Genomic DNA, 10896 nt, shown 5'->3' with positions numbered 1-10896 from the left:
GGTATTTATTCCAGCTTCCCATGATTTGACCCCAAGTTGAAGGCCGCTGTGTGTGTTTCGGCTCGAAACTTCCGGTGAGCATTGTTGACAGTGGTTACTGCGAAAGCAAGGTGGTGGATGCAGGACGTAACTTTGCGTTTTAAGTGACAAGTGGCAGGTTGGTCAGCATGCAACAGGAGAACAGCCTACGACTGATAATAATTATGGTGGGCTGTCATGTCACTGTAGATAGCAAAGAAGGAAATTAATTGTGGTCTGAGGCCATATGCAGCAAGCTATGCACTTTTGCAGATAACCCCAGACAGGAGTCAAAATGAAGATATTCCTATTTCCACTGTTGAAGGTTTCAATCTTTGCCAAGATCGCGATTTTAAATCTAAACTGTCTCACAACTTGGCAAAGATCGGTTTATGCATGTGGAATATGACAAAGGTATGTTTATTGTAAAATTGATTGTAACCACCTTAGATCTTGGAAGGATCTGATACGAAAATTATTTGGCCTGTCGCCATGCTGCAGGTTCTGTTATCAACATTTAAGGAAAGCATAGATGTATTTTCTTGATTTACGGATACATCACCGGCGTTTATGCTGGCAGGATTTGTATGTGATATGATCAGAGGTAATTTAGCACACGGAAAGAAGATGAATATCTTGGGACGTAATTTACGTCAAACCATGACTATCTTGTGGCTCAGAATTGTTCAAAAGGATGTTTAATATTAAAGCTGTAACACACAATGATTGTCCTCTATATGTTTATATTCCCATATGACAGCAGTCGGTATGAAGATTGCATATACATTGATTTCAGGGAACTATTGAAGTAAGGAGCTAAGAGACATGTCAGTATCACATGCAAATTCAAGAAAAAAGTTATGATCGTAGATCATTATATCTTTTTAAATCCTCGCCACTCTCTTCTTCCATTCTCAATCTTTCTTTTTCAATATCCATAGCCAATTTTCTCTGTCAAATTATAATTTCATCAAAGCCAAAACATCAGTTTTGTTTTATCAAGCAAGGCCAAAGCATCATCGTCCAAAATGTCTTCCTCAACCAGGTAAGTTATCAAAATTGTCTTGACAACAGCCTTTAGCAAACCCGATTTGACATTGTAATATTTGTCCAATTCGACCAGTTCAGACTTTTTGAGCATAGAGACTAAAGTCTTGTTTCGTTGAAGGCCGACTAACAATTTTCTCTAAACTAAACTCCATAGTGATTGTTGGCTTCACACAAAATTAGACAAAAAATTGTTTGTCCAATAATTTTGACAAAAAATTTGTGATATACGAAATTTTGATCCCGGACGAGCCACCATTTCTGTTATGTGTCGATTCCCCAACTGAAACAATACATTTGTCTAGAAATCTGAATACAAAAACACTTAGTATGAAACCAACAAACATCCAACAAGTGGTATACAATGAACAAATGTATTACAAAATTCACTAAGTTTACAATCAATACAAATTACTGCCCAGCAATTATAATGAGTGATTGAGTGAGTGCAGCGCTTTTAACAGTATTCCAGTTATATCACAGCGTGTAAGCTTAATGTGGGAGGAAAGCCCGAATTTATGCAGGTCTTAGACGTTTACCACTTCCGTGAAACCCACGAGCACGGTTATGGTGCTGACAAACCTAGAAACATAATCGGGGCAAACCGGGATTCGAACCCACAATCATAGGTTTCTGCACAGCGAATTGCGGCGCCTTAGAAGATTGGGCCACCCGTGCCCCCCAGCAAATATAATGGCAGTAATGGTAGTACCCTATTCAATGGCAATAAACTATATGATGGCAGTGGTCAGTATCAAATACAAAAATACAGTGGTGATAGCAAGAAGCCAATAAAAATAATGTTTATTTACCCTAGCCCAATCTACACGCAGTCCAGTCAGCGAATATAATACAGTTACAATCATTGTTTAACTATAAATTGCACTGCCATATAACACTAGTTAAACTTCACATGTGAAACAACAATCAGAAGACCAAAGAGTGGAGGCATTCTTGAATGTAGGCAAAATCGAAACACACCCTGTGAGGTACATACATGTGCATCTGCATCGTGTAGGTCTTGGCAATTATGTTTTTTTCTGGATTAATCTAATGTTTCAAGGACAACCGTACATTGTTCTTTTGGAAACTCGTTCTTTGTATGTATTAATTCTTCCCTTGACAGTCAGTGATCCACAGGAATGTTTTCTTCCGTTCGCATATAAAAAAAACAACCATAAGTGAGGTATGCTTGATTGCAAAATTTGATGTATATGTGTTAATAAGCACTAAGCTAATAACACTTTTGTATATTGCCAGCTGAATTTTACAAATGGAACAATTTGATGAATTACCATATGAGGTTTTCTGTGGTCTTAATATTTCGACTGCAAACACAATAATTTGACATACAGTAGTCAAACAACAACAAATATTACTTCACGGGTCAAAATATGGTATTTATGATTATGTATCCAGTCTCTGGCAATAAGGTTTGTTTCAAGGCATCAATAGTGGTGAACTGATCGTGTTTGCTGTTAACAATGGTGAGTTTGTGTGATCTGCCGATCAGTTCTTACATAATTTCACCAAAATTAATGTAAATAATTTTGATGCAACTTTGAATAAAATTAATCAAATACTCCAGATATACAAGCGTACATTTGTGAACTCAAGTACTCAGGTTTTGTTGACATGTTATTAACGGTGTTAAGTGCTCATGTTAATGTCTTTGCGTTCGGAAAAATAATCAACAATCATTGTCTTCGTGAATTATTCAAACCCCAATTTACACAGTTGTGTTTGTTTGAAATAAGTTTCCACTATGAACAACACAAGACAGTTCTGATCGAATAATACCCAAAAGTGTGGTGCATAAATGTGTGCAATGGTACAAACATGCACTCTTAAGTGAATATCAGGCCCTGATATGAATATATCATATATATTAGTATATCATATATGATATGAATGGTCATATGTCTAGTTACCTCTCAGCAGTGACAACCTAGTATATCTTTCCTAATTGGCATATGTTTTGAAAAATTCTCCTTCAACACAGTTGGCGTTATCAAAGCCAAGGGCATGTAACTCTTAAGATCTTACGTCATCTCTTGTGTACAAATGACGTCAACATATGGCGGTGTTCATTTCATTCTCATTACCTCTACAGTCATAAATAGTTCTAATCGCACCATGCTTATCAGCATCTTGATTTCATTGCAGTGAATTCTTGGATCCTTCGATCAACAACAACATACTTCTCAAGTGTAAAGCACTAACTGCAATGAATAACTGCTCTCTCAGCAAGAATCCCCACTTGGAACTGAGAGTGGAGCTACACCATTGCCTAGAAGTTCATTCCCCTAACACGCATGTGACACGGGCGCTCAACGGGTTGCACACGGGCTGAGCACCCTTTGAATACGCGTGTGCAACAGGTGTGCAGCGCGTGTGCAACCCGTTGAGCACGCGTGGGTCACTCGTTGCACACGCGTGTGACATGCGTGTAACACGGGGCCGGGTTTCAGTTGAAGTTTACAAATGTATCAAATGAATAATAAGAAAAAACAAAACAGTGAGTGAGATGTGTATCTTGAGTTAAAGACCGGCCACTGACCTGTGTTCACCAGACCATAAACAGAAGGTCGGCCCGTCTTAATTAGAGTTCGGTTGCTGGACTTTTATGGCATGAACCATTCCACGAGGGTCCAGTCTAGCCATTGTTGCTAGCCGACAGTAGAACAGTAGTGAATTTAGATGCGAGTTTATTGCAAGGAACAAACCCGAGTTGACACGATTGCCGCGGGCCACTAATGAAGTGATTGTTTGTGGATTGCGGCCCTATTCGTTTTAAGTTTTGCCCACATGAGTTATTCAAGGTGACTGCAAATAACGTATTTCGTTCGCCTAATTTATGCTTTAGATAGCACTATTATGATAGAACAGTCACCACTACTTATGTCTCATTATGTCACGTACGAATATGAAGTTGTTCCTAGTACTTATATACCACCTTACTGTATACTTTTTAACTGGTCACTGCAGGTGCCTTAATTATTGAAATTTCAGTGAACTGAGTTTATTCACATGTTAGCTTTCATAGGTTGTGATGGATACTTGTAAAATCCTCAGTTGAGTTTACTCACTAACTACTGTGGGCGTTCCTGGCATGACTTCTGTGTTTGTATAAACACAGTAACTGCTAAAAGTGGTGTAAAACCATGCTCACTCTCTCACAGTAACTGTTAATCCTCTACAGTGTGCTGGCAAAGTGGGGATAAACCTGTGTCAAAGACGATCAAATTTAGTTAGAATCCTTGTTTATCTGTGACATCGTCCAACTGGTGACATTTTAGTAAACTTGACAGGTGATTATGAATTTTAATATTCATATTATTTTAGTTTATCAAATTTTAAATAAAACGTTAATAAAATTGTGCTACCCTCTCTTGGAAAATGTGTTGGCTGTGGGTAAGTTTAAATGTCACGTCACATCAGCATTTTTTCAGTTATATTGTGGCGAAATAATTGCCAGTTTTTAAGACTACATATGCATGTGACATGCCTGCTTTTACATTTCTTATATCAGTAGTTCATAGTTCTTAGTTCATGATGATTTACAATTTGGACCGCAGTTACGGATTAACAACTGAAGACATAGAGACAGGGAGTCGATACATAACAAAAGTTATGGTCCTGTTAACACGATTGACAGTTAGAACGTTGGAGTACATGACCCTGTATTGTAGGGTAAATCACTTTTGACATGTTTAAATTCACTTTGAGGCACATGACAAGTCAAAACTGGCCGCCCTGATTATGTTTTTATGTTTGACAGGAACTATGCTCGTGGATTTCAGAGATAGATATGATTTTTTACCTTGATGTTATTACAATAAGCGAAAATGTCTTCAAAGTCTAAAAAGTCCAAAGTGTTAAAAATCTATCAACGTTTTCTTTTATTGAACACAATATTTGAACTGTATTGCTTTAAAGAATCTAAACTGCTGCCCATGTAACTATAAAAAAAAATTATGTATGATCTTCATATGTCACGGTCTGTGGCCAGAAAAGCAAATAAAGTTATATCTTATGACCTATATTTTCCCTACTGACGCTATGATAATGTTCAATTCCAGTCTGCCACACCAAGCGTGAATAAGCGTTAAAACATGACGCATATACATTTTTGTAGATATGAAACATTCTAGTTAATTGTGGATACACTGGGCACACATGCATAATAAAACCCTGTGACCGATAAAGTGGTGCCTTGATATGCAGCAAGAAATAATCTTGTTTATTTCCAGGCCATCCTGGTCATCGTTTACTCCTACTACATGCATGGTTAGAGGCAAGATCAAAGGCACCGCCCAGCATTTATGAGACAGCAAACAGGGTCGCTTTGAAAAACCCTCCCCCCTGTCGGTAGGGGCTATCTAATCGGTACGCGGATAACTGAGTCCAGTCTACAGCGGGGTTTGATGCGGTGTCAGTGTCGAATGGTTTTGTGATAGTTGTGCAAATATTCGTTGTATATCATATATTTTTGTTACTAACTATCCTCTTATTTGCTTAAAGAAAACGGATATTACCAACAGTAAGTCAGTCAACTGGAAGATCCACTGTCTGCTACATTCCTTATATAAGCTAAACGGTCCTGTTTGTGTGTACTAGACGTAACATACGAAGACTAATAAAGTCAATTTTAAGACAGTCCAGATTATGGATCCGAAATATAATATGTCCAGAACGCATCTGCTGTATATAAGTGGATGTCTATGACCTGAAATGTTATAACGTTAGATCGCGAGGGCGAAACATTACAGTAGATACACGAGAGTATCTGGCTGTGTAACACCAAGACATGCGGTTTGAAATCAATCACTGACATGAGAGATGAGGTTAATTAAACACAATTTTGCTTTCATATGAAACATTATGAGAACTGGGGTGCCAATATGCAAGTATTACACGCATTCACACACGGAAGAAATTTATAGTTGATATAGTATATGTTTTAATTAATCTGAACACATTTATGTGAACAATAAGGACATAAAGAAGTCCATGGAAAATTCTTTGTTGCACGTTAATGTTTTCACTTTGACATAATACATCGTAACAGAGTAAGAAAGGGTTTTTGTATTCCTCTTGAAAGTACGAATATAACAACTGTTGTTTACTGAACAGAGTTTTTGTATGATAAAAAGATTGACTGTTCATTTCTTCTGTCATTTTCCAATGTAGTTCACTTCAAATTTCTTCTCTTTTTCAAAACTGGTAAGAAAAAACGTTAGCATGATAACAAGGTAATGAGCCTGTTGAATATTACCTTGTGAGATCTGTCAAATCTATCACGGATTTGACGCCATCTACAGGTTCAGCCATTTCCAATTTCCTCCACTAGTTACTGGAAACATTCAGGATATTTTTTCCTTTCTCCCTTAATCCCATCTACATGCATGTAAAACAAATACTAAGTGAGATCTTTATATTATCCATACAATAAACTAATGTTCATTCATTAAGATATTGATGGGTGTATGGAACAGTCCCTTGAATTTTATAATTTAACACACACATTTATGTGCACTTTGATAGATTATAATAATGTGAATATGAAGTTTCATCACCACTTGCCAATTTCACTAAAATGTCTCCAGTGGGAAGTTGTCACAGATGAACACGGATTCTAAACAAGTCTTATCTTCTTTTACCATGAAATGCACGAACTTGTTGAGTGACTTCTTTCCACCAGAATTACACACAGAGAAAGAAAGGGCTAAAAGTCCTGAAGATATCCTGTATACATGGTATTAAGTATTCACTACCAATTTCTTCTAATAATAAAATGTTACCTTTGACATCACTAAGCACCAATACTTAGTAGGGGCAGTTGGGCAATTGCAAAAACCACAATCCCTAATGCGTAACCCCCAGTTATTGTTAAGACAACAAATCCTATCTGCAGTCAGACAACATGAGTCTGTAATTATTTCCTATATCCTCTAGTAAATAGTGGATAATGTCAGAATAACACCCTCTGAAAAGACATCTCTAGTCCCCCACCAAACCTCCTCTTATTACCTTTTACCAAAAACAAACAAAAAGTGGGGTGTGGGGAAATGTCTAGTATTGAATATCAAGAGAACTATTTTTTCGTAACGAGTTATGGTACTTTACTAAATACCTTTATGTGACCTTCTATGAAATATGTTTATGTGTCAAACGTATTTACATTTATCTTCACACGCAGCGCTTGTTGCATTAACATTCATATATTATCATCATCAATTTTTAGGTTTTACATCAGTTTCACAGTCCTGTATTTCGTCGACGGGGTATGTGGTGTTGAATAATAAATACAATGCTTAATAGAAATAAACCGCCATACTTAATTGTAGGGGTAAAAGTTTAAACATACAGGTATATATGTTGACTATAAATTATAAATGATGTATATATGTAAATACGGATATATTAAATACAATACTAGAAGGTATGGATTGTGTTACAGAGGGAGAAAGTTTGCAATAAAGATAAGATTAAGGCCTAATATAATAGTACAATACAATAATACAATACAATATAGTTTATTAAAGTCCCACCATTTGTACAGCAGGGGTTTAAATAAAGCATTTTAAATATCTAAAAACTTAAAAGTACAAATGCCACCCAAGGGGGTTACGAGAGACTATATCTTACACAAATGTAAGTGCTTTATAAAATAATGTGAAATGAGATAAAATTATACATAATATTATAATCATAGTCACAGTTTAGGAATATAAATATTAAGAATGTAAATGGTAAGATAAACAGTTAAATATATTGTTAAATTATACATAAAATAATTTTCTACGCATAAACATTTTGAAGAACATGCTTCCTAAATGTGGTAAGTTACAATGTTTTTTTTTAAAATGGTGATAACTACAGGTGTATGATAGAACATATTCTTAGGATAAGATGTACGAATATCGTCGTAAAAGGGACAGTGTAAAAGAAAGTGGGTTTCGTCTTCAACTTGGTCTGTACAATATTTACAGAAGCGTTGTGTAGCCGGGATAGGAGGGGAGCAGTATCGGCCCGTTTCAATCTCCAGTTTTAGGGAACCACATCTCAGGGAAGCAAGTATCCATCACTTGTATCTTGGGAGTCGAGTGTAACTCTCAGTGAACAACTCAGTCTTACAAAGTTTGAAAGTTCTTAACTTTGGTGTTGACTGGACGCTGTCTTTCCATCGCTGTTTGTCAATGGAGACAAGTTTGGATATAATGCTATTTAAAACCCATGGAGATGACTTATCAGAGAGGTATTTAGCAAATCTGTCAACTCCAGATCACTGTAGATACGTTGTAGCTTTTCCTCCCATGACTTTCCTCTTGTAAGTGACCACTGGTGGATCCTGTAGGTCAGTCTTGTCGTGGGCATTCGTTGTAACCTACACCACAGTCGGGCAACCTCCATATACAGTTTAGACTGACAGTCCAATCACCCCATATCTCCTCGAACGGCGGTGTTACATGTATTTCTTGAAACTCCTAGGAAGACACGGCATGCTCTGTTCTGTATAGTGTACACTTCTTTATACTTGTTAACTCCCAACAGACCAGAACAATAGGTTAAAACAGGTGGAACGATGATTTCATAAAGTCGGGTAAAAACATCAATGTGCATATCACCGCAGGTGTAAAACTTGTGACAAACATATCCTAGAGCACGTAAAGCAGATTTGACCAGTTCTTTAACAGCATAGCGTAAGTCACAATGCACGTGTAGCCACAAACCTGGATAACGGTAGCTGTCTGCGTAATCGAGTGTCACATGGCCACAGTGGAAAGTCCCGTTATGTTGAGGCACGCTTTTCCTCCTGAAATGTACAACGCTCGTCTTGCTTGCGTTTCTGCTGACTCGCCACATCTTTGACCACAGATATAGTATGTTCAATAACATCTGAAGACTTTCAGGATCGGGGCTAAGTAAAACAATGTCATCTGCATATAATAAAACGGAAAACATTAAAATTGTCAATCTGTATACCGCAGTTGCTCTTTCAACTCCTCAGCAAGATCGTTAATGTATATAGCGAACAGCGTGGGTGATAACACACATCCTTGCCTCACACCAGATTCAACAGGGAAGATATCCGTCTCATAGTTGTTAACTTGCACAGAACATAAAACGTTGTCATACAGCAATCTGATAGTAATGTACAGCTTTGTCAGATGTAAAGTATAGCAGGTTATAGGGTTATAAACAGTTGGGCTGTTTTTCAGTATGAGGGGCCTGCTAAATAAAGGAAAACTGAAGTGAAGCCTAGCTTCAACATTCATTTATTTTGATGTTAACATATTTTATAGCGCTTGTACAAGAAACATATTCACAAGCAAAAGTAATTAAGCATTAAGAAACCTGAATGAGACTTTTGGAGTTCAATCCATAATCTGAATCAAGTGGTTTAATCATACGGGTGTTAACATACACATAAATAGGTGGTTTGATGGTTATTTTTCTTATTATTTGGTACTAAAAATAGTCATCCATTTGGTAACTTGCGATCTTAATAAGCACATATAATGTTAAAATATGGCGTCCAACAAAATTGACAGTTCTTTGGCTGCTGGAATAAGAAAAGATGATGGTACAATGTAAGAAAAAAGCTTACAATGTTTTATACATGTTTTAATGTACATACGATGTCTCATAAGCCTGTAAAGGCTGGGTGCAATACCGATGATAATTGATTTTTCTGTTTTTATGCAGTATGTATATATTATTTGTACGTGACATCTTAATAATATATTCTCTCTCTCTCTCTCTGAAGGTTTGTTCACAGGGACAGGACGTCGATCTTTCTTAAGCATTGTTTTCACACAACAGCCGATAATCCCAAAGCTTACTCGGCTCCACTCGCCTTATCTAAAAATTATTCCGCGAGAGAAGTTTCAACTCTAGTGGCAAACTGTCAGAGTAGGCTTCTTTCCAGGGAATACCTCTGCCTTCTGGCTTCAAACGACCAAAGCATTTATTTTGTAATCTAGGCTTACATACATTTACACACACGCACGCTCATACATAAATACACACACATAATGTACGTACATACGAGGGGTGTTCATTAAAGATTTCCCCTGACCCACTTCCGATGGACCTAGTGGTATGAAACTTGGCATAGGTATTAGTCTTTCTCCACATAGGAACCACCAAGAGTTACACACTTCTCCCATCGTTTTATGCAACTATGGAGACCTCGCTTGTAAAAGCCCTCATTTTGCGTCTCAAACCAGGACTTGACTTCAGAAATCAGTGTTTCGTCATCTGTGAAACGTTTTCCCTTCAAAAATGACTTCATGGTTGGAAAGAGGTGGAAGTCAGATGGTGCAATGTCAGGAGAGTAAGGAGGATGTGGAAGGATTTCATAGCCACAGGACCGCGCTTCTGTCTGGGCAACATGAGAGTTGTGTACTGGAGCATTGTATTGCAGGAGACGGACACCCTTGGTCAGCATGCCACGCCTCTTAAGCTTGATAGCGTCCCGCAATTTCCGCAGTAGTGAAGCATAATAAGCTCCTGTAATTGTGGTACCCTTTGCAAAGAAATCCATCATCTCTACTCCGTGCTGGTCCCAAAACACAGTGACCTTGCCTGCAGAGGGTTGGACACGTGCTTGCTTTGGGGGTGGTGACTCCACATGCTTCCATTGCATCGCCTGAACTTTAGTCTCAGGATCATAGTGATGGGCCCATGTTTCATCTTGTGTAATAAGTCTGTCAAAAGAGTTTGGCTGGATTTGTTGGCACATGTCCAAAAGATCCTTTGAGCAATTGACTCGTTCCTGCTTTTGGAAAGGTGTGAGCAACCTGGGAATCCATCGTGCAGACA

This window comes from Haliotis rufescens, unplaced genomic scaffold (assembly GCF_023055435.1).
Source record: "Haliotis rufescens isolate VD_foot unplaced genomic scaffold, xgHalRufe1.0.p SCAF_18, whole genome shotgun sequence".
Classification (NCBI taxonomy): Eukaryota; Metazoa; Mollusca; class Gastropoda; order Lepetellida; family Haliotidae; genus Haliotis; species Haliotis rufescens.
The sequence above is the reverse complement of the archived record's forward strand: the minus strand, read 5'-3'. Positions refer to the sequence as shown.